At 43.1% G+C, this 24,822-nt stretch overlaps 1 protein-coding gene and 2 long non-coding RNA genes across 9 annotated transcripts in view; 2 read left to right on the plus strand and 1 right to left on the minus strand.

Moving 5' to 3' along the window:
- Positions 1-24,822, minus strand: part of FYN (FYN proto-oncogene, Src family tyrosine kinase) — a 204,486-nt gene that overhangs the window by 165,292 nt on the left and 14,372 nt on the right. For all 6 annotated transcript variants that reach the window (XM_070556836.1, XM_070556842.1, XM_070556838.1 and 3 more), the window contains exon 2: positions 12,122-12,161. The gene's annotated coding sequence lies outside the window, so the exon portion shown is untranslated. The remainder of the gene's footprint in view (positions 1-12,121; positions 12,162-24,822) is intronic.
- Positions 3,725-14,352, plus strand: LOC103547545 (uncharacterized). 2 transcript variants are annotated; one of them, XR_011522029.1, is made up of 4 exons: positions 3,729-5,136; positions 6,267-6,388; positions 8,905-9,087; positions 13,740-14,352. It is a non-coding gene; the product is annotated as an uncharacterized lncRNA (long non-coding RNA). The 2 variants fall into 2 exon arrangements; XR_543986.2 differs by lacking the exon at positions 8,905-9,087 and having other exon boundaries at positions 3,725-5,136.
- On the plus strand, positions 15,464-21,047 carry LOC139073378 (uncharacterized). Its single transcript, XR_011522034.1, has 2 exons — positions 15,464-15,690; positions 20,420-21,047. It is a non-coding gene; the product is annotated as an uncharacterized lncRNA (long non-coding RNA).

Consider the following 24,822-nt stretch of genomic DNA (forward strand, 5'->3'; position numbering starts at 1 on the left):
TAAGTGTTTATTCTAAACATTTATTATTTATTCTTCTAAAAGCTTCTCCTATTTCCTACTCAAAAATTAAAACCGGTAAAAAAAAATGTCAAAAGCAAATGAATTTGGCACATCGTTTTTTTGTTTCAGTTTTCCTCCTCTATTTAGTAAACTCCTTGTGGAAACAACACATGAATTCTGACCACTGTCCTGAAGCACTGAGTCCAGGTAATTTGATTTTCTTCAAAAATTTTTCATAGCACAAAAACAGAACAGCATATTTCCATTTTCACTTTTTTTTTGGTCGGGGGAGGTGAGGAAGATTTGTCCCTGAGCTAACAGCCTTTGCCAATCCTCCTCTTTTTGCTTGAGGAAGATTGTCACTGAGCTAACATCTGTGCCAGTCTTCCTCTACTTTGTGTGACGCTGTGGCAGATAGCTTGATGAGCGGTGTGTAGGTCTGTGCCTGGGATCCGAACCTGCAAACTCTGGGCTGCGGAAGCAGAGGGTGCAAACTTAACTACTATGCCACTAGGCCGGCTCCCCATTTTCACTTTAATAGGCCTATTTTCATTTGCTCACAGAAGACGTGCTGAAGTGAAGAATGAACGGGAACAAAAATTACAAGAAAAGTTTATGCAAGGAAAGCAAGGAAAAGTCTCTGCAAAGAGGTGGCAGGATACTATGAAGCAAGTCTACAGTCAGCCCTGGGAGGAGTGGGATGCTGTGTTACAGTTAGGAGGCTGGAATAAGCAGACGACTTCGACAGAGAATTCTGAATTCAGCAATAGACAGGGAAACTGCAAGATGGGTCTAAAATATCAGCCAAGCAAAGGTGATTCCAAAATGAGAAGTGACAAGAACCACACTAGGAAACTGGTTGCAGGAAAAGAGAAAAAGACAAAAGAAGTGCTTTTGGAGAAAAGCATCTGAGTTAGTCAATTCCTTCAATTTGGGTGACGAGCGCTCTCAATGATCATGGGGCCAGGGGATAAGGTGATATAAGAGAAAACGCAAAAATCTGTTGTTCACCACCTCAAATTTGAGCCAACATATAGCAATGGATGTTCAAGGGTTAAAGCATCAGGTGAAATGATGGCTGCCTAAAATTTACAGCAAACAGGCCTAGGCATGCCCTGATTTGAGATCTATCTTCAAAAAGAAAACAAAAAACAATTTCCAACCAAAGCAAGTGCTTTTAATCACGCTCCTTGGTATTTACCCAAAGGAGCTGAAAACACGTCCACACAAAACCTTGCACATGGATGTTTATAGCAGCTTTACTCATAATCACCAAAAGTTGGAAGCAACCAAGATGTTCTTCAGGAGGTGAATAAACTGTGGTACATCCAGACAATGAAATATTATTCAGTGCTAAAAAGAAATGAGCTATCAAGCCATGAAAAGACATGGAGGAAACTTAAATGCATATTACTAAGCGAAAGAAGCCAATCTGAAGAGGCTACATGCTGTATTGTTCCAATGATTTCACATAGTGGAAAAGACAAAACCATGGAGACAGTAAAAAGATCATTGGTTGCCAGAGGTTAGGGTGATGGAAGGATAAATAGAGGGAACACAGGATTTTTAGGGCAGTGACAATACTGTGTATGATATTATAATGGTGGATACATGCCATTGTACATTTATCCAAATCCACAGAATGTACAACACCAAGAGTGAACCCCAATGTAAACTATAGACTTTGGGTGATTATGATGTGTCAGCGTAGTCTCATCAGTTGTAATAAACGTACCACTCTGGTGGGGATGTTGACAAAGGGGGAGGCTGTGTTGATAATGGGGAGGGGGAGCAGGGGGTATATGGGAAATCTCTATACCGTCCCTCAATTTTTTTTTTTTTTTTTGAGGAAGACCAGCCCTGCGCTAATATCTGCTGCCAATCCTCCTCTTTTTGTTGAGGAAGGCTGGCCCTGAGCTAACATCCGTGCCCATCTTCCTCCATTTTATATGTTGGACGCCTACCATAGCATGGCTTGCCAAGCAGTGCCATGTCCGTACCTGGGCTCCAAACTGTTGAACCCCGGGCAGCCGAAGCGGAACGTGTGCACCCAACCACTGTGCCACTGGGCTGGCCCCCGCCCCCTCAATTTTGCTGTTAACCCAAAACTGCTCTAAAAAATAAAATCTATTTTTAAAGAAGCTTAAAAACAAAAACCAAACAAGTGCTTTTTCCTGAGCTGACATATCTTGCTCTGTTGGCTCTGAAATGATTGTTTCTGAAGCTTTTTACTTTTTCATTCAAAAAACATTATACAGTGTCTTGTTATTGTTATATTTAAAACACAGAAGCCTAATTATATTTTTCTCTTGGTCACTGTGAAAACAGAATAATGAAAAAGTTATTTGATTGGCTAGTAGCTAATATTTATTAATACCAAATACACAGTAAATACAGTAACTGTCAAAAGTTTTTTGTTTTACCCTTCATGGGTTATATACGAAAAAAGCACCCCTGACATTTTGCCAATGAGCCCTCTCTCATACCTAAAACTTCACTGAGGATCACTGTGACAACTTCTAAGCTTCAGGAACAGGTTTTATAAGTTATTTCATTTTCAATACCTAAGGGCTGTTCCAAATTTTTCCCATTATCAAATTTACTTTTTTGCAATAAGCATCACCTTGATGCATGGGTCAAGCTCCCTCGTAAAGGGGGAGAAAAAAGTTTTTTCCCTCACTTGATAAGAGCATAATAGGCAAAGTGGCAGTTATTTTGTTTTTCAAACTACTGTTTCCCCCACCCTTAGTCTAGGAGGACTACTTTTCAGAATATTCTTCTAAAGATGGGCAAAATCTTCCCCCGCCCGACACAAAGGTTTTGTTTGTTTTAAATTACTGTAGCATTAAGTCTTGATGAAGAGTAACAGAAAAAATAACCTCATGCAAAGGAACTTCCCCCTGGCCCATTTTTCTATCCTAAGTATGAATCTACTCCACATCAAACTTGGGAGTTACCCAATCCTTGACCCGTATCGTCCAAAGAAAGGGGGAACAACAAAGTTGGCAAATTATTATCATGTCCTCCCTTCATCAGCATCTATTCATCTAGCTCCTCTCTGGGATCCTCGTGTATCAATTTCGCAGCACCTTGTGCCTCCCCGTCAGACACTCACCACAGTTTAAGTTCACACTTGATGACTATCTGCCTCCCCACAGCCAACAGTCACATAGCTCTTCAGTGGCACCGTCAGAGCTTACTCAAGCTCTGGAGGCCCACACACTCTTCCCACTACATTACGCTGCCTCATGATGGACCCTGAAACCATCTCACTTTCTCTTGGCAGTCTCATTGGGAAAGACCACACAGAAGGATGAATTGTGGTGCTATCCCTTCTTCTGTTAACAGAAATGATCCATACAGCCTCTCACTTCCTTTCCTCCACTTTACACTCTTAACTATATTCAGTAGTGGCACATTTCACAACTTAATGAACACCCTTACCTCTTCCGAGAAGCAGCTGTATTCACCTAACAGTGGGGGCTGCTCTCCGCAGACCACACACAACCCACAAAGGTGAATTGGTCTTTAGTAGAGGTGAACCCTTAGAACAAAGATTAGGACTTCACATCTGAATATGGGGTTCTAGTCCCTCCTTAAAAATCACCCATTGGCTAACACTCACAGGTGTGTTACAGGAAGTGGGGCTCAGGATCGAAATCCACTGACGTCAGTGAGAACCACCAGGTACCTCTGCTCTCAAAGCATCACCAACCAAAAGAATAACCAAGCATTCTAGAACTCTCCCTTCCCGTAGGACTGCCTCCATCTCAGGGCATTTTCACAGGACTATCAGAGTGGTAGGTTATGGACACAGAGCACCTAGATGGCAACAAAGCATCCGATGGTCATTCAAAGCAGAGCTGAGCAAGACGGGAAATGCTGGGCCAAGTGACAATTCAGTTTGGTGGACTCAGAGTTAGCTGACCACATCCGAGGACACTAACAACACAGAGGAGCAGCAGTGACCTGGAGGGAGGTCCTTGTACAGCACAACTTTGTAGATTTGTCATTGGTTAATGTTTTCATCGAGATATGCTTATGGAGACCACAACTAATTCACAGCTGAAAGGGGACAGTTAATTAATTTGAAGAAAGAATAGAGATTTTAAATGATTTTAGCAGGCTGGGATGACTGCCAGAACGGACCAAAACAACAAAAGAACTCCTAAAATTAATAGAGATAAAATCCTGCTCTTGATTGTAAAATGTCTATGTATTGTATTTATATAGGATAGTGTCATCACCTGCCCTACACCCTCCAATCTGCTCAGCTGGGCCACCTCACCCTCGTTCACAAGGTCTGCCAGCAAGCCTGACCCCAGGCTCTGGGTCAGTGAGGCTTCAGGCCACTCAGACTGGCAACAATGTTATGACCCTGACTTCAGACCTGGGGCTTCCTTTTACTCTTTGGCCTCAAGCTCATGTCTTGGGCCCCACCCCATTTCGGCAGGCAACTCTGTAACTTGTTCTTCTGGACCCAACTCTTTTTCATCAGCTTTCTGGCTGGAGTCTTGTCCCTGTACTTGACGAGTGCTCCTTTCATCTGGCCCCTCAACCTGCTCAGCCAGACAATTCTGCCAAACATCTGTCCATCCGGACTGCCACCTATGGAAGAACATCCCAGTGCTGTCCCTTACCAGACTGTCCTAACTGCCTCTTGTTCACTGCCTGCTGCTGGTGCCATCCCTATGAGCATGCCCCAGCCCATGGATCTATCTGTTCTCTGGATCCCCATCTGGACTATATTCTGGATCTCAAGCTGATCCCATCTTGCTACTGACAGAAACCCAGCTCTTCTACATGGCAGGGGCAAAGGGGATGGGTTTAAAGCAATTCATATTTTAAAGTGTTAAAGGTTTTTATTGAACACAAGCTCAATGAAGCTGGAGGTGCGACAGAGCGGCTAAATTAGAGATGTAATCTTGGTCTGCATTACGACAGCATTTGATGATACAGAAAACATGTGCATCTCACAAGGCCTAAGAGTATTAGGAATAGAGTCCTTACTCTACACTGGTCAAGCCATCTCTGAAGTATTGTTGATGTCTGAGTGCCATGTTTTTAAAGAGACAATGACATAAAGGGAAGGCATCCAGGAAGAAGTATCCAGAATGACAGAATGCCTGACATCAGGTAATGTAAGAATATTTGTAAGAACCAGGGCTGTTGGTCTAGGAAAGGAGGGTTTGCAGAGATGGGGTTTCAGGTGCTGAAGAGCTCTCACATGAAGAATGACCTAGAGGCTTAAATATCGAGAGACAGCTTGGGGTCCTGCAGGAAGAGAGGAAGAGGTGAGGTGAAGTACTAACTGCTGGTCCCATCTCCACTCCTGACTCAGATGACCCTGCACCTCCAGCCTCAGTTTCCCCCTAAAACCGGGAGGATCTGATTTCGAAGGCCCCTCCCTGCTCTCAGAGCCCATAATTCTTCAATCTTACATTAACCCCAACATGGCCTTGCCTTTTCTGAGGCCTAGGAGACAAGTTTTGTTTTTGGGTCTTTCTTTGATTTCCAGGAAATTCAAATTCACTAAAGTAATATGTGAAGCAAGTGATCACAAGCTTTATGTTTTAGGAAATGAAAAATAGAGAAATTCCCAAAGAGAAAGCGTGGGAGGCAGAAAATGTCCACCATCTCCCCAATATATTCACTTCCTAACCCCTGCAATGTGTAAATATCCCCTTCTATGACATGAGATGATAAAGTTAAGGATCTCAAGAGGAGGAGCTCATCCTGGATTATCCAGTGGGCTCTAAAAGCCATCACATCCCTTATAAGAGGGAAATCTGATAGAGACACACAGAGGAGAAGGTGACGTGAAGGTGGAGGGAGAGCCTGGAGTGATGTGGCCGCAAGCCAATGAATGCCTGCAGCCACCAGAAGCTGGAAGAGGCAAGCAGCACACTTCCCCTCAAAGCCTCTGGAGGGAAAACAGTCCTGCTGACATCTTGCTATTGGACTCTAGCCTCCAAAATGGTGAGAGAATAAATCTCTGCTGTTCTAGGACACCAAATTTGTGGTCATTTGTTATGGCAGCCATGGCAAACTAATACAGAAGGTTTTCTGTTTCAATAAAACTGTATTGTGGGCCATAATAACCTTCCTTAAGGGAAAAGCTTCAATTTTTATGGTCTATTCCATACCAGTCCCAGCACAAGTGCAGCTCTGCTTTTAGAAGAGTTTACAGGCAGTGACAAAAACATCTTTCATGCCATTCTTCATACATATTTTACTAATAATCTCTCCTTCACATGCAATTTCAGCGAAATTGTAAGTCTATGCAAGGCAGACAACCAAAGGATTCCGACCCCTACCCAGCAGGCTTGGCTGTGGTGGAACAAATTATGCAGCATCTCAAGGCTACAGGAGGAAGCCTACAGAGCAGGTGGGAGCTCCTCTTGATTCTCTATTGTAATGTGGGCAGTGCTTCTCCCTACTCTCTCCTGACAACATCCAGCTCTCATCTTCTAGAATGACGAATGCTACTGAGATGAGGAATATAATAAAATGACCCCAGAGCCTAGGAACTGGCTGTGGGAAGACAATGAGTGTCCCACAGGCTCCCACCGCCACAGAATGCTGTTTTTGGAAGTCACTCTCACACTGGTCACCAAAGGGACCACCTAGTGGGACCAGGTCAGGTTTAAAGAGATGGTTCCCCTTTTAAGTTTCTAATTTCTCCTTGATAAAGACATCATTACTATCTTCAAAACCACAAATAAGGGAGAACGCCCTTTTAAATTCAGTGAAGAGAAAACGAAAGATGTGTATAAAATTACCAGTTACATTACACGAGGCTGCTGATGACTCGTTGGCTCTGCTGAGCTTCAGTACAAGAGGACATCACTGTAGAGCGGAAAGAGAAGGGTGCTCCAAGTCCAAGACCCACTTTCGGATCATGCTACTCCCAGATTAAGTCCGTGGGCACATCATTTCACTTCCATAGAGCTTCATTTTCCTCACATGTCAAACAGGGCAACTGACTAAGACAACAAGTGGCCCAGAACAGTGGTTGGCCCACAGGTGTTCATCAATGTTTGAGGAACAAACGAATTAACTGTTCTGAATCCAGGACTAGGCAAGCCACCACAATTCTCTAACTCATTTCTTGAATCACAACATAAATTGTGTTATCTGTAGCTCTTCTGTTAGCAATATCTGCCTGGGTTTACAAGGTCTAGGAAGAGGGATCTTTTGTTATCTTGGAAATCCTTTGATTATCTTGCAATTGGCAGGAGCATGTTTCTTCTTCTTGGACAGCAGCACTTCGTTTGACAATCCAGAGATTTACGTTAAAGAAAGTTGGTCAGTTATTATGGGTGGTGCATAATAACTATTTTTGGTCCAGGACTAAAAATGTTTGCTCTTCACTCTGAAACAGAACTGTGTGCACTTCCTCTCTCCTAAATGCCACCCCTCCCCTCAACCCAAAGCCATTCCCTTTTCCTGATCCCCAGTCACCAGGAAAACAGGCTGTGTGAAGCCTGGCCTTTACTCACTGACAGAGTGGCTGGTCTTTCCCAAGGCCCAATTACCAGCAGAATGGGTCAATCTGTGTGTGAGGCAGGGCAGGGGCCATGGAGAATGGGAGCTAACTTAGCATCCTCTAGGCTCTGGGGCTGGCAGCCCTGAGAACGTGTATCAGAGAGGGCTTAAGGGATAACTCCCATGTGCACACGGAAATTGCCCTCTCCTGTCCCCACAAGTACCTCTGAGCCCTGCCCTCCATTCTGGAAGCAATGGCTTCTACAGATGGCAGCGAGTTTTGCTTACGTTGTTCCTCCCTTCCTCCTCCTCACTCTTTCTCCTACCTCCTTATAACAACCAGCGTACACAGTGAGGCAGTACATCCAATGCCAACACTTCCCGCATTCCCACTGGAGGCACATCCTCATGCCTTCCCAGTGACCAGCATTCTCAAGCCTTTAGCTACCCCATATAAGCACTGCTGACCTTCTGACCCCTGGAAATCCTATTACCTCAGTAAAGAGAAGTCTTATATGAATTAATGTTTCCACATCTCAGCCAGCTGTGTAGGAATCACGTATGCAGGTTTTAAGCCTTGGTTCCAGATGCAGTCTTGAATTTTGAACCTACAATTGTTTAGAATCAGATTTTTTTTTTCACAAGACTATTAGCCCCACAATAAGAATCTAGGATATTTTTACCACTTCTCTTGGGATTTATGAAAACAAAAGAAACACTGAAAAATGGAGCAACTTCTACATACATTCTACATTTACAGACTGACACATTTCAAGGAATTTGCTGAGAAAAAGGAAACCTAAAGCAGGAGGTAATTTTCCTATTTACTTTTCTCTTTGAATGACAGTTTTTATTTGGTGAGGGCTCTGTCTATCAAATAGACAGTAGTATTCGTGGCCTGAAGGCAGCTATCTACACCCTGCAAACAGTTGGAAGAGAAAACAGGAATTCTGGGTCTCACTGAAACATCAGAAATGACAGGGGCCTCTCTCAGGGCAGGCGCAAAAATACTTTTAATCATGCCAGACAAAGGCCATCCGGGATACACGAAAATCAAGCCTCTCTCCTCAGCCCTTTGAGAGTAGCTATGACCAAAGTAGATGTTGTTTTAATCAAATCCATTTAAATCATGATTTAAATTACTAAATAGGGTGGCTCAATTTAATCAGCTTTTTATTTTTTAAAAAAGTGCATTTTTCTTCCTCTGACATAACCTGATTACGTATTCTTTAAAATTCACTTGAGTATGGGTTTTGCTTTTAGAAAATACATTTTACATATTTAAATCAGTGATTTATGGAAACCATACTCACAAGTGTATCCCTCAACAATTCTAGAAGATTCTGAGCAAAAAGGGAAAAAAAAGTTTTAATGTTTCCCTTGTGCTCTAACTGCTCCTCCCTCTTTTATCTTCAGACTCTCTTTGCTTGCCCAGATTACTTCATTCTCAAGAACTATCTATTCATTTGTCTGCTTGAAAGTTTGTATTTTTGGAGAGAAAGCCAAGGAATGATTGTCTTATCTCCACATAATGCTATTAACAAGCATGGTTTTCACAGATAAAACCCATAGATGGAGAAGAGAAACCTGATTTCTGAGGTACGGAATAAGATTTTCTACTTTGCCACCTAACAAAGTGGCTTTCACTGGCTCTCATTACCCTTAATTTGGTCATGTGCCACTCACGCAAGCCTGCAGTCAACATTTTAAGACGGGATACTAGGAGCCAGGCACTAGGCTGAGCACAGGGAAGGATTCAGACCTGACAAAGCTTACAGTTCAGTAGGGAACCCAGATATTAGACAGTTATTGTACAAATAACTATACAGCAACAATGACAGCTTTGAAGAAGTCCATGGTAGGGCAAGCCCAACCGATTAGAAGGGAGAACGTCTAGGAAGACCTCTCTAGAAAGTAACACTGCTTTTTTATTACTTTACTGATAAAAGTTATTTTAACAGAGGTCATACAAATATATTGTCTCAAATATTCTATCAGTTCCAAGATAAGGTGGGGCATGGGAAAGAGAAGCTCTGGACCCAGACAGATCTGATTAGAACCCTTGCTATTACAGTGGTGCCTCAGCACTCATGGTAAGGAACGTGGTTCCCTCACAAATGTTGTCACACTCAAGTGTGACACATATAAAGCACTCAGTATGTAGTGGAGGTCCAATAAACTATAGATAATAATAATTACAGAGTTTATGCTAATTTATCTTTGAGCTTTGACACGTCAAAAAACAAAGCTAATTTTCCATTCATAGTTCTGTCTTTACAAAAATGTTCAACTGAAAGAGAAAACTCAAAAACCTACTTTAAAAAAACTCACTATGACTTTCGTGATTTTTCTTCACTCGAGTTGGCCAACAGGTACCATTTACTTATACAATGGAGGCACACCCTACACCAGATTGTTCTTGGCAGATAAACACAGGCAAAAAGAACAGTCGATACATCTGTACTCGACAGCCTTCTAGGGGCATTAGGAAAAGATTCTGGAATTGGAACTTTTCAATTCGTGAGCTCCTCTAGGGTGGTTAAATGCTTTTCAGGTCATTAACTGCTTGACTGAGGGGGTGCAGGCAGAGCCCTTCAGAGGCAGCTCAAACTCACGCAGTCCCAGAAGCATTTCTCACCCCACATTCAGCTTCTCTTATTCTGAATCCCCTCAGTTCTTATAAATACCCAACCCACATGACAGGGTCAGTCACCCTGTTCACTCCTTCTTTAGACACTCATTGCTGCCGGGGTGGTACCTAGAGGTACCACAGACAAAGCTCGGCCTTTAAGGAGCTCCCAACCCGCAGTGGCCTTATGAGGCATTCTTCAGACTGGCAGCCAACAGCCTTTATCCTTTTTGGTACAAAGTCCGAGTCAGAAACAAAAAAATATGTATAGTTTGTGTTTTTAAGTTAAAAAATGAAGAATTTCACTTGGTTCAGGAAAAGAGACCCCTTTATTGATGAGAAAAATGAGGCTTGGAGAAGAGAAAAGATTGGCCTGAGATCTTAGAGCAAACGAACAGGAGAGCTGAAGTAAGAATTTAATGCATTCCACCCAGGGCTTCCTGCCCCATTTACGGAACCCTCTCATCGGCCTGGCACTGGGTTGTACTGGGAACACAAATGAACAGACCTGCCTCCTCCATCAGCTGGAGCTCCCCCTCTGCTAGTAGCAGGATGCCCTTCTGCCAGGACCGCATGAGGTCGGCAAGCCCTGCAGCCTAGGCCAGCACCAGGCATTCCTGGACTGCCCACCAGGTGCTCCAGCTGTTCTCTGCTAGGTCACCCTGAGGTGGCTCCTGACACCCAAATGCTCCAGCCTGCTGTGGGCCTGGCCCAGGAGGGCCACAGTGCTCACCTCCATAGGGAGTGCCTTTGCCAACCCCTGGCTTCCACGGCCAAAACCTAAGTGCATGCAGGTTCTAACAAGGCTCCCTTCCGCCTGGCCCTGACTAGAGACTTTTATTTCCCTGAGTCCCCTTGGTTTGTATGAGCTAAAAAGGCCACAACTTAAAGTAGAACATAGACCATTCTGCAGAAGCCAGGGGCTTGCATGAGGTGGAACGTCAGGGGTGGCTCATAACTGTTCTAGAACGAATTTCAGATAGTATACTTCCTCAACTTAAAATAAAGGTCCATTGTCTGCATATACGATAGCTCTAGTTAAGGGAGAAGATCATCTCTTACACACAAATTCAAAATGAGAAATAACTCCAAGTCATTCCAGGATGACAAAGTGACAGCCCCTGAGTGGCCAGGGAATCAAGGAATGCAACTCAGAACCGCTGAAAAATTAGACCCAAGGCAATGTGATTGGGCAGCGGAGTCTGGGGCAGAAAAGGATCCTGTGGGTGATCTTTCATGGGAGCCCGAGGCGCCTGGGAGACGAGAAGCACAGGCAGAGAAGACTCTGCCAACATTGGCAGAAAGAATGAATTCACGGTTCTTTCACACATCTCCTGCAGCAAGCAGCTCTTCTGGATAGCCCAGCCCTCAGTCTGAGCTCCCAGAGCCCCTTCTGTACCGCTCCATCACATTGTATAATAATCACCTGTGTACTCATCTGTCACATTCATTTTTGTCTCAGCCGAGTCCAGCATGGTGTCTAACACTCAGAGGGCACCAAAAAAATGTTAAGTTAATGAAAGCATGACCTGTTACACACTGACTGCAATTCAAAGGTACAATCAGGACCAAGGTAAGCAGTAGCCCTCTGAGAGTGAAGGAAAAACCAACGATGAATGGACTAAAAGGAACCTCCCTTAACCAGTCTGAAGATGGAGTGCTACCCACCCCTCACCATCCCTGAAGGCTCATCAGCCATGGGACAGCTGTTCCATTCTATTTCTAAGGTGGGGAAACATATCTTACAGCTAAAACATATGTGCCCATAATTATCAAAATTGAGTGTTACAAATAAGGGACAGGAAAAAACAGCAGGTTCACCTAAGTGAACTAAAACTTTCTATTTCATATAATAGCTCCATCTCCAACTCAACCTCTCTCTTAGAAACCTATGGACTCAGAGTCACAATCCCAAGTTCAAAGTGGACCAAGTCCTGGGTCCCAATGGGAAACCCTTTCTAATGTACAAGGCATGTGCTCTCAGTGCAAAACTTGTCAACTTACTTTTTCCACGTCTAGATCAGCATCCTGCTTCTTCAAAAAACTGTAGAAGAAAAAAAAAAACAGACATCAAAAGAGAACTGAGCACGCTTTGCCTGTAAACCACCCACAAAGTACCACCATAGAATTTCCATTTGCTGCAGACAATTTGCCCACAAATTTTTTTCTTGTTCACACAATTGTTGCTAAGTCACAATTGCCACAAACACCTGCCTGCAACTGCAAAAACCTGGCCCTGTACCACACAAGGAAGCCAGCATGAGATTTTAACTTTCCAGAGCCAGGAAAGATAAGGATGGAGGTCTTGAGTGTGTACACACGCACACACACACACACTCCTCTTCTTCAGAGTGCCTACAAGTCATCCATGGTTGGGACACATTAAAAATGAATCTTCCAAGGTCTTGTTCAACTTACCCCTTGACAATCTCCCTGTAGCCCCCAGCCCATATCTGCCCCATTTCCTGTCTGGCTGTGGGTGGGCCTCACTACTCAAACAGCCTTCTTGGGATGGCTTCTCTTTCCCATCAGCTGGGGGTCCCCTCTCTGGGAGGTTTGCCAACTCACCAGCCTGCACCAACTTGTCCACAGAGCTGCAGCCCCAGAATTACCTTGTGCCAAGCCCCCTGGCAAAGCAGAATGCTGACTCTCATGGCACCCATGCCCACTTCACATTAATCTTTAAAGTGCTAGGAGTAAGGTGCCAGATTTCCAATTTGCTTATACACTCTGCCTACAACCTGCCAATATTATGGTACCTCGTTTACTATTTGCAATTTCAGCTGTTTGAACAAAGCTTCAGTTTTAATAAGGTGTGTAAAGAGAACAATAAAAATGGTTGAGTGGAATTATGTTGACAATAATATGTTAGGGCAGAAAGTGAAAGGTTTGAGGAATCTAAAAAAAAAAAAGAAGCAGAAACAATTTTTCTTATCTTCGTAGAGACTCAAACTTTTTTTCAGTGTGATTCTTAGCATCTTACTTCTTGGTCCATGGTTTAAAATACCCCCATCATAAATTACTATCCCCATTAAAACCATCCCCCCACACGCACACAAAAGAGAATTTTTATGATGTTTAAAAGGATGCATAATTAACAGTAACATCTTTGTTTTGTTTAATCAAAGATGACTCAGAATGAAGGAAAGAAAAATGACCATGGAGAAGAGAATTAGCAACTCACATATTATCTTCTGCAGATAGGCATTCAAATCATGAACTCAGCACAGACATGCAAGAGAACCAGCCCAGAGGCTGGAGAGAGAATGTGCTAACGAGCATGCCACCACAGCTCGTACCTTAGCAACCCACATCACCTCCTCTCCTTCTTTCTTCTGAGACATGCTGTCCTGTCCTAACCAAGGAGACACCACCAGGCAATACAGGCCTTTTCTTCTGGCTGACCCACTGGGGATCAAGACACTGCTGATCTGTAAAAAATGGGAATATCCTCTGTCCAGAAATTTTAACTGGTCTCCCTAGGACCAGCAAAGAGTAATTCAGTACTCTGAGAACTTTTCACCAAAGGGAACATATATACAGTGGAAGTCTGACTTCCATTTCCAAAGAGGTTTAGGAAGGTTGTCACTCTGATTTACAGAATGGAATTTTCTATTTGCAGGCTGAAAGACTCCTTTATCCGCCACAGAAACAGCATTTGGAGAATCATCACCCTTTTCCAAGTAGTGAGGAAACTTAACCTCTCTCACGCATACAGCACAACTGCAACCTCACAGGATGCCCAATTCAACAGCAGGCTCTGAAAGAATGAGTCTTCCCTCCACCGTACTTTAGAAACCGGTACCAAAAGGAAAACTGAAAACCTATTTGGAGCTGCTGGCACAAGGAATCTTACTGGTGCACAAGGAATCTTATCCATCCATACATCTATGTGGCATCATCCAAGTTGTTTTTCACGCTTACTAAACAGATGGAGTTAATTAACGAAGACAATCCATATATGCATCATCCTGCAGCCATAAACCAGAAGGATGTCACAGCTTTAACTTCAAAGACTCCCAGCAAGCACACGCGGCCTGAGATATTTTTAGACGCCAGTTCCATTGTTTCAAAGAGGATACGGTAGGATGAAACAGAATTTCCTAAAAGTAAAATTCACACGGCAATCCCTTCTAGCATGAAGAATGGCATTTGTTTTCAAAACTAGGTATATCTTTCTTAAATCAAGGCTGCGTCTCTGAAAAGTTGAGAATAAACAAATTTTAGTCATCCAATGTTTAAGTGAAATAGAGTTGCATTTTACTTAAACGACTTTTATATTTCTAAAAAACAATTTTTTTAAAAAATTGACCAATTATTCTCCGACTTTATCTTTACTCTTAATCCAGATTTCTGGAATATCCAAGTTTTAAGTTTCTAAAGCTTAAGGCAAGATAGACCCCTCCCTCCCAATATGTGTGTGTGTGTGTGTGTGTGTGTGTGTGCGTGTGTATGAATACAGATGTGAATATGTAGTTAGACAGACATTTGAAATAGTTGACCATGTATTCAATTGTGGGCTTGTGGGCATTAGGGCATTTTCCATGCTTTTATTCTTCCTGCTGAAGTAGTGCTGATGTTTCGTTTGAGAATCATGACTGAAGTGACCCAGATTCCCCAGTGGAAAAGGCTGATTTGTAAATGTTGCAAATGTGTGCTCGACTGCAGGAACGGAAGCCAGAGGACGAGGCCCTGACCAAAAATGAACCACTCCCAACTGTTTAGATCAGATCAAATCCTCCATCTTTGGGAGAATACACAAAGATTTTTATTTTTAGAGAAAACTCTAAAAATAAACCTTCGAACTCTCTCCTGATATGGCCATCCCTCCAGCCCCCACTGCTCTTGTATTTCCAGATGCCTAGGGGACATCTCCTCAGGCACCTCACCATAGGGCGGTGCAGGCAGAGGAAAAGACACAGTCAAAGAGGCATTAGCCACATGCTCCAGGAATGGCAAGAGGCTTGGTAGTGCTACAGGCCAGAGGGGGCGAGGTGAGAGGACGGTGGTGGGCTGGTGGGAGAAAGGTGAGAAACAAAGGCAGAGGCCAGAGCATGAGAGCGTATGCCAGCTAGGAGGTCCGCCAATTCGGGGCACACGGCTGCACTGCCCAGAGTATTTTCAACCCGCCTTTCTCCTAGGAAGGGGCAGGAAAATAGAGACAGCCCCCAGCAGATTCCTGGCACTGAGCTAAGCGTCATCATTCCTGTCTCACCAACCTTACTGGGGGAGTATATTTTCTCCTAATTGGCCTTCAGGGCCCAGGACAAATCCACTTTTCACTCTTGTTTCCCTATGGTCACACTTCTATGCAGAAGTAGACTCCTCTCCTCTGTGTCCTCATAGCACTTTACACAGTCCCTGTGTTCACGGTCTCCCCTGCTCGAATGCCACCCGTCTGTGGCCAGGATGGCACAGTGTCTGCAACACAACAGGAGTTGTGCCATCTCTGCTGATGGAGGGGTGAAGGGTGAAGAGGAGCGGTGACAGAGTAACTAAGGAAGAACTGACCAACAGAGGTGAAAGAAACAAAATGGCCCTGGATCAAGCCGGCCCTGCTCCCTCCTGCATGCGTGAGTAGGAGTGTGTGTTGGGGAGGGTGGAGGGTATGAACCTGGGGAGTACCCGGATACCACAGACAGCATATAGATAACCAGGAAATGACTTTTGTTTTAGATTTAGTCCTGAGTCTCTAGCTATAAATAAATGACAAAGATCCAATCTGGAGATTCTGCCGTTATTTTTAATATTGCCCAGTGTTTCCTTTTTACTTAAAAAGTATGACTGAGAAACTGAGATTCGACACATTAGTCATGATCACATCTCATATGTGATGAAGGAGATTTACAGGCCATGATAAACCCAAGATTTACATCGTGGTTTGGGTTTTTGTTCGATTATTTTAAGAAAAGGAAGACTGAGAGAGAAATGAGATATACTTTTCTCTTGCCACAGAATCTCCTCTATTCCCAAATCAACCTTTTCACTACTTGCAAAAGATTTAAAATATTCATTGACCTGCCAAAAAACATCTGCACACTACCAGACACGTCTTCACACATTCACATCTGAATGGCTTCTTTCTGCTCCAGTGATCATAGCTCTATTCAATCAAAACTAAAGTGAGAACCTCAGAGCTGTACGTGGTGTGATGTCAGTGGCGACCGAGGATAAAATGGCCATTTGATAGCAACTTCCATCTCAAGCGTGTCAACAGGGACAGTGTTCCTTCGGTTATTCTTAACTTAGGCTCCAAGGCACAAAAAAGACCAGGCAGGGCCAGACTCTGCCACAATTCCAAAGAAAGCTGAGACACACACAGAGCACACACAGAAGCTCCTCAATGTTTTCTGGCGAAGGGGCAGCCCCTGGCTCCCCGCCTGAAGCTTGGGAACAGGCCCACTCTCACAGTGGGCTCCCGAGGCCTCCACAGCTGCACACGGACACGCAGGGCAGTGTCTGGGATGGTCCACGCTCAGGGTCACCACGTCTCCTGTGTGCCCAACAGCTGGAGCAGGCCCTGGAGGCAGAATCCAGCTCAGACAAGGCCCTTTGTCTTGGGGTATTCCTCGCTACCCCACTTCCCTAGGAAAACTGTGCTTTCCTCTAGCCATTCATTCTGGCTCCAGACTAGCTCATTCTCCCGTGTCCTCCTGCACACATGACCCTTCTAACAAGGTTCCAGATGGTAGTGACTGCAACCTCTTCTCCCATCTTACCCCACCCCAAGTAAAGGGGCAGTGTGAAGTACACATTCACCATGGGGATGGGCACAGGCCAGTGACAAGGTTGGTAAGAGGTGGATGCCATTCGAAGGACATCTTCAGCACACTGACATCAAGGGAACCCTTGAAGGAATTCGAAGGAAAGGGTCTAGTCTGCAATAGGACAGCAAAGGTGACTGTGAATGCCTTGAGTCTCCTGCACTGGGAGGACACCATGGGACTCAGCCAATGTCATATATACTTTGTCCTACTCCCTCATTCATTTCTTTTATATACCTCACTGAAAAGGTAACATATGCTCATTGCAAATCTGGAAAATCTGGAACCCCTGTTATGATGTTGGAGCTTTCCCCTTCTGGTCAGTTTTTCTATGCACAATGAAACGTTCACACTTCACTGCAGCACCTCCATCTTGCACGTCACTACTGACAGCACATACAACTTACTTCTGATAGAGGCAAACAAGAAGGGAGCACCCCAGACACGAACAATGTACCTAGCACAATTAATTTCAGGGTTTATTTCAAGCAGTAAGGTGCAAAACGGAGGCTCTACCATCTAAACATGCCTCTCACCACTGGCCTACGAACTACTCTGCAAAATACACAATTCTGGTCCACGGGGAGGAAGCAGTTGGCTTGGAAATCAAGTTCTATCCCTAGCTCTGCTATTTATTTGCTCTGTGATTGGGTAGGGGGAGGGGATGCAGCAAGGGTCACATATTAAACCACCCACAGGGGCCAGGAAGGTAAAATGAATGAAGGAAGCAGGTGAGAGGCTGCAGGTGCGGGTTGAAGACCCTGCCTGTCCCAAGGGACCAACCACAACCCTGCTGGGCAGGCTGTTGTCATGAGAGAATACAGGCTCACTTTCGCCAGACCTTCCAATTTTTTTTAAGAGAATTGAGAAACTTCGTTTTTATACAAAACTGCCCAATTTTAAAATGTTGGCTTAAATTTTTTAAATGCACCCAATAAAACATAAATGAGGGTATGATCCAGCTCACAGACTGATGTGCTATCTTTATAAGTCATAGATGTATCCCTTGGTTTCTCTTTCTGTTAAATAGGAGATTGACTAATTTTGGAGCAAGGAAGGGGCTTTATTATCATCTAACAAAATAATTCAAGTACATTCAGATGCACAAAGTAGGGTAACATGATCTCTTATTTTTTTTTTTTTTTAAAGATTTTATTTTTTCCTTTTTATCCCCAAAGCCCCCCGGTACATAGTTGTGTATTCTTCGTTGTGGGTTCTTCTAGTTGTGGCATGTGGGACACCGCCTCAGCGTGGTCTGATGAGCAGTGCCATGTCCGCGCCCAGGATTCGAACTAACGAAACACTGGGCCGCCTGCAGCGGAGTGCGCAAACTTAACCACTCGGCCACGGGGCCAGCCCCATGATCTCTTATTTTTTTAAAACCAGAGTTTACATAAATGCTCATACATGAGGCTTTATGTTTTGTAAAATTATTTCAAATGTATACTTAGGCATGTTAGCTTCTAACTAAACAAAAGAGGCAAATTCTAATAGGCTTAGAGAACAAGGTGGGACCAACTGGATTAAGTGGTGGGATGAAGACTGGAATGGCTTGGATTTTTCAACAAATGCTGTGTGGAAAGAGTGTAGACAATCCTCTCAAGAAGTGCTGCAACGAAGGGCAGCAGAGAAGTGAAGTGGCTGCTACCGGTAACACCCTATTTTAAAAATGGATGAAATTACAAATTGAGGTTGATAGAATGAGCATCGTGTTAAAGCAAGCGAACACATCCAAGTGCCAACTAAAGGAATTGCGTCAGCAAAATACTAGACAGTGCTGGGTGCAGTAAAAATTTTATTAGGAAGAGTTAAGAAGCCAAGATCTAGTTATACGGGTTTTCCTAAACAGAAGTCAGAAAAAAATCTTTACTACAACACACATTGCCCCACATTTTACACTGTGCCATTTCTGTATTTGTCCTTTTTAGCCTACTTCTAGCCGAGTCTCTCTTTGCTAAAATACATTAGTTGCCATGGAAACGATGTCATAGTGTGTAAAACCATTTGCTGTCCTTGGAAAGGCATTCATGATAAAACTGAACAGTAGCATGTTTTAAAGAGATCCAACGGAAAGCAGTTGTGTAAGAACACAGCAAGATCGCAAAATCGTGACTTCAAAACCTTCCTCTACCACCAACACCATATGTCCCAACCACCCCCCAAATCAACCAGAGAACCATCTTTCTTCCTCCTGTATGCCAAGTGTACTTAAAACAAAATCTCTGACCTAATGCTGGTGGAAACAATAGACTCGCTGTAATTCACACTTACTTCCCCGGGTGGGGAGCGGCTGGGCGACTGTGGAATCAGAATGGTTTACAGGCTACATAACACCTCTGCTAATGGGAGGATTTAGTTCTGTGATACATTCTGCTGTCCAACTTTGTTATCAGAGATAGAAATAATATTTAGGACACAGAGATTTAGACTTGCATTTCCTTACCACCATGGATTAGCAAGACATTCCCTCTTCTTTCCTTTTCAATTCAAATATTCATTCCTTTGAGAAGATAGACCGAGCAGCTCTCATGTGCCACGCTGGTGAAGAAAACAGACAGGCAAGGTACATGTCCCCTGAAAGCTTAAAATCTAGAGAAGCCAGTTGAGCGAGGGTGGGAGCACGCAAGGCCCCCTGGGCCAGGCCGAAGAGCTAGACTTTATTCCAGCTGCAACAGGAAGACACAGAGGGGTGTTACCCAGCAATGTGGTCTCACACCAATTTTTAAAAGCTCCCTCAGCTGTTGTGGGAAGTGGGATTGGAAGGCAACACGAGAGGGCAGAGCAGTCATGGTATCAGAAGAGTCCAGACGAAAAGAACAGTGTGAAGCAGCTGGGGAAATTGATCTCCAACTAGGGTGACCTCACGCCTTGGCCTGTCTGTGAAAGTGCTAGATTATACCTATTGTCCTGGCAGCTGGACAGAGTGAGCATTTGTCCAGATGTTTCATTTTTTTAAACCAAATATTATTATTAATGTTGCATTAAAATGCACCAAGATTGGGTTTGATAACCTCCACTTGGCCCTCCCAGCTTCTGCCACAGTCTCACCTACCAGTGGGAGAGACGACTGCACGGTGAAGGGAATTTTCAACCTTAACACCAGATTAAGCCTGCAAGGTGACCAATGACAATCCATCTCTCTTCTTGTCCTTTTCCAATCTTGGCGTGAGTAAACACTTCCCTTTCAAGGAAAACATGCAGGATGCTCACCAATAAAACAAAAAGAGCTTGGACACAAGCAGCTAAGGGCAGCTAACTCTCGATGGGTAGTGCCCTGCCACTGTCTGCACTGACTGGCTGTGCTGTGACCCATGCTGGGCCCGAGATGCACAAAACACCATCAGAAGGGAAACAGAAAACTACAGGTGTACATGCAATAGTTGCAGGAAACAGACCTTCCCAAGAATGGTAGAAATGCTTTCATTACAGTGTTTTTGTCATTTATTCATGGCTATTCTATTTTACTTTGCAATATCCCTTTCAGCAGCAATGAGCTAAAACTTAATGAAAAACTAAGTTCTGAATTTCTGTTTTTCAGGAAAGTCGATGATGAATGTCAACTTGCACAAAATGGTGGTTGTTACTTATGATCCACCAAAAGGAGCCCTGGTGATATCATTCATTCACTACATAAACCATAAGTCACAAATCTGCTGAAGAAGTCTCATCAACTACTTCAAATGTTAATAGTTATTGTAACAGACTGTGCCCGAGGATGACAATTTAACATGGCAGCTAAAGAAGGTTCCGTAATACTGCACTCTAGGACGCATGACTTTTCTTTTAGATCAAATGACGGCTATTCTCAGTTGATTCTGCTTATTTTTAACTTCAGGTTTTTTGTGAATATCTGAAAAGTGAAGTGATAGCTTTAACGTGTTCATTTCATTAGTAGAAGAAAAAAACTTCACAAACAATTAAATGGTTCCAGTTTTATGTTTTAACAGGTGCTTCAAACAGAAAAATCAGTTAATTCCAATAACGGTTTGATTTTTTTCCTTCTGTTTTTGGGGACTGAAATAAAGGCTGTGGAAGTTGATTCTGTCAGAGGTGAAACATCTCATGCTACTGTGAATGCTACTGCAAACTGTAAAAAATTTAACACAAGAGATGAAATGATCTGTTTTTGTAGTGTGATGCAAATACAAATTTTGTGATGCTAAAAACAATTGTCCTTACTAAATCAAGAAACCTACGGAGTAGGAAGTTACTTGTTATTGGGTATGACATATGCGTAATTCATAATTGCATTCAAACAAGTGGCTCTGTCCTACCAAAGGCAAAAAAAACTACACATGTAGAAACTGACAAACAGTTAGAAAAACTGAACCACAAAATTTTTGTGACAGTGTTTTGTGAATACAAAAAATGCTTCAGCAAGGCAGTACACGCCTTCTATTTTACTGCCTGTCATCATGTATCAAAGGTTTTAGAAATGTTTGAGAAATGACTCTAAATCAACCTAGGTGTGCCATAATGGTATGATAAATGAATCCTGTAAAGTTTGGGTGCATTCTGTTCCAAAACAGTTGGAAATCTTTGATCAAAGCAGTGAATCAAGCGCCAAAATGCTATAGCTTCAAGAGCGTTTAGCCATTCACAGTTACTGAAAACAAGGCTTGCAAGTAGGAAGATGTTGAAATTTATCCCAACAAAAGCAAAGGAGGAACTAAACATGTTAAATTATGAGAACTCAAACAGCGCCCAAGGTTTAATTCTGAAGTTGTTTTAGGAGGTTTTGGAGTATCTTGACTTGTGACGAGTTTTGATGGTGCTCCTAGTTGTAACTGGATACTTTCATATTCTGTAACACAACGGAGTGAAATTATAACAATCTATGATTTTCTGTCATCTAAATGTGATAAAACATTCAAAAGGACCATAGAGAAACTTATTTTCATGAGTTTTGTCTTATAAAAATATTTATTGAAGATAAGAATCCTGAATGGGGGTAAAAGACCTGTGAAAATATTGGGGCCAAAATATTTACACACTTCACTATGAAAAAACCTTAGTCTGAGAAAAGCTTCCATTTACTAGAATTTGCTTTGAGCTTACATGCATCTGTAGAAAGACTATTTTCTCAGTTAAAAATGCTATGATGTATACATAGATGGCAATCGAAAATAGTAACAGTTTCAGATATTAACTATAAAACACAACTCTGAAGGAGATTGCAGGTAACTCTATGAGAAAATTAAAAACAATTCATTCTTCATAAAAAATATCAGCAACATGGGTACTAGAGATATATGGCTAAAAAACTAACTAAAGAGAGTGAACATGTACCAAAAATAATTATTGCTTTATGCTCTTTTTAATGTTTAGATAATCAGTATAAAAAGATCTTTTTGCTCCAATGTATATGGACATACGTTTTTAATTTTTAGAAATTTTATTTTTGAGAAAATTTTGAATACAACTATTGCATAGGTCCAAAATATAAAAATGATCTGTCATTACTAAATCGACGTTTTTTAAAAACTCTGTAATTTTTAATTTTAGTCACTCTTTTCAATAAATGTTATGGTCCCCCATCTCTAGCTCCCTTGGCTCCCACTGACAGATGAGGGAAAATATGAGATATACTTATGCTTTTAGATGTGCTCAAAGTGTCAAAGTTATTTTCATTTTTAAAGATTGGCACCTGAGCTAACATCTGTTGCAAATCTTCCTTTTTTTCTTCTTCTCCTTCTCCCTGAAGCTCCCCAGTACATAGTAGTGTATTCTACTTGCAGCTCCTTCTGGTTGTGCTGTGTGGGATGCTGCCTCAGCTCGGCTTGATGAGTGGTGCTAGGTCCGCGCCCAGGATCCGAACTGGTGAAACCCTGGGCCGCCGAAGGGTAGTGCGTGAACTTAACCACTGGGCCACATGGTCAGCCCCTCAAAGTTATTTTCTAGTAGGAAAATACACAAGCAGTACCCCAACAGATAGCTTCCCACCTGACTCCACCCCATCAAAAGCACACTCTTTAAAAGATTTCCCTTCCAAAATTACTAGGCATTTCAAGAAAAAGCAGGTTTTAAAACATGTTCTCAAATGCAGCATTGTCCTCGTATAAATGTCAAAGAGAGATGAAATATATTTAAAAAGAGTTAACTGGGTCCCCTCCTCCCTCATTGGAGTGTTCTGCTAACTATTATGAATTATACTTGGAAATGAATCCTTTCATAAACTCATGCTTTATTTAGTTCATGAGAATGGAATAAAAATAAAGAGCTTCTCCCCTTATTGTCAGTTAGAGACTATAATTTCTAGTATTCACCCTGGTACCTTTAAAATATGGAAGTGAAGGATCACATCCAGTTAAAAATTATCTTCTAGTCTCCAGCATCATGGTTAAGTTCATTAGAGAAAGGCCTGAGATTCTAATACTTTCCACTGACCTGAGGCTCCATGGCAACTGAGGTCGTTCCTTCCAGGGCACTCAGAACTGCCACTAGCCAAACAACAGGAAGCCAAAATCCCCACTACACTTTGGAATATATGGTGGCCAACTCTGCCCCTTGAGAGGACAGATCTTCCCACTGCTTGCCCAAAATGAACCTATTACAGGTATGTTAAGCCACGATTTACTCAAAGGAAAAAGTATACTACAAGAATAGAAGGAAGTAAATTTATCACCATCACCATCATCATCATCCTGTTAAAATACAGCTCAACTGCAGTGTGGCAGGTTTAAAATTTACACCTACTACTTGGCTGTATATAAGAGATGTCACTTCATTTCTCCACAGCTGAATTCAACTTGATCATGACTGTTGCATTTCTGCTTAGGGTGGAAAAAGCAATCTCGCTACTTCAAGATAACTTAACCTCTTTGGATTTAAAATTTTAGTTGCTTCAGGGCAATTAGTCAAATTAAACTCATCTCAAACTGCCTCTCAGGGCTGTGTTCTTTTTCCCTCGCCCTCCTCTCCCCAGGGGGGAGATTACAGACGCCACATGATGGGGAGAGGAACTGATCCAGGTGCTGCCCTCCAGGCCCTCACTGGCCTCCCTGGGATGTCTCATCTCCTTGTCTTTGGGTATTGGCCTGGTTGTGCTGATGTGACTGGCGGGTATGTGCGGCCACGATCCTAGCCAGTTTCCAGCGCTGAGACTGAGACTGGCACGGTTCATCCTGTGACCTCTTCGTTCTACCCAGGCCTCTCCCACCCAGCTCTTCAGCATCTCCACATCTGCACAAGGGGGCCTGCAGGACTGTCAGGATTTCTCCTACGCCGCGCATAGGCTTTGGGGAATTGGGAGGAGACGACATCTCAGGGCTTGTTTCTGCCTAAACATGTCCCCTGTAGGGCACATTATAAGGTGGTTTCCTTCCAGAGTTCCAGACAGGAGACAGGGTACAAATGCTCTCTGCGTGTAGGTTCTCCTCCACCCACCTGGAGTGGGGGACCTCCGTGACCTACTCATCTCTTATCTTTAGTCTTCTCTTAATCCCCACAAGCTCCATCCTCCATCCCAGGAAGGTATTTCCTCCTTCCTGCAGCCTCCCTCCTGCACGGCTCACTGTACAATACATGCCAGGCCCTCTGAGATCGGGCTCCTTGGAATCCACAAACCATTTTTCTTCTAACAAAGCCTGCCTCTTTTAAATGAAGGCCTAGGCTAACTCTGGTCTCTGAAACATGCTCAAGGGCCTGTTTTGGAAGTCAAAAGCTGAACAATGTCTTCTTTGTCCTAGACCATATTCTGTCCTCCCCCTGAAGTAATGGAATCCTTAGCCTCAATGGGAGAGACTCCCAGGGCAACAAGAATTAGGAGGAAGGGAAAGTAAATTGAACACCAGTTCAAAATATTATGCCCGCCAAACCAGCTGGTCATGATGCAAGGTCTCAGAGGGCCCGGAACACTCATGCAGGATTTTTAAAAAGTGCAACATACTGCCATGTTATTCTTCTGGAAGACCCCATTTATACATATTTGAACCAAGGGCA

Source organism: Equus przewalskii, chromosome 9, assembly GCF_037783145.1.
Source record: "Equus przewalskii isolate Varuska chromosome 9, EquPr2, whole genome shotgun sequence".
Lineage (NCBI taxonomy): Eukaryota > Metazoa > Chordata > Mammalia > Perissodactyla > Equidae > Equus > Equus przewalskii.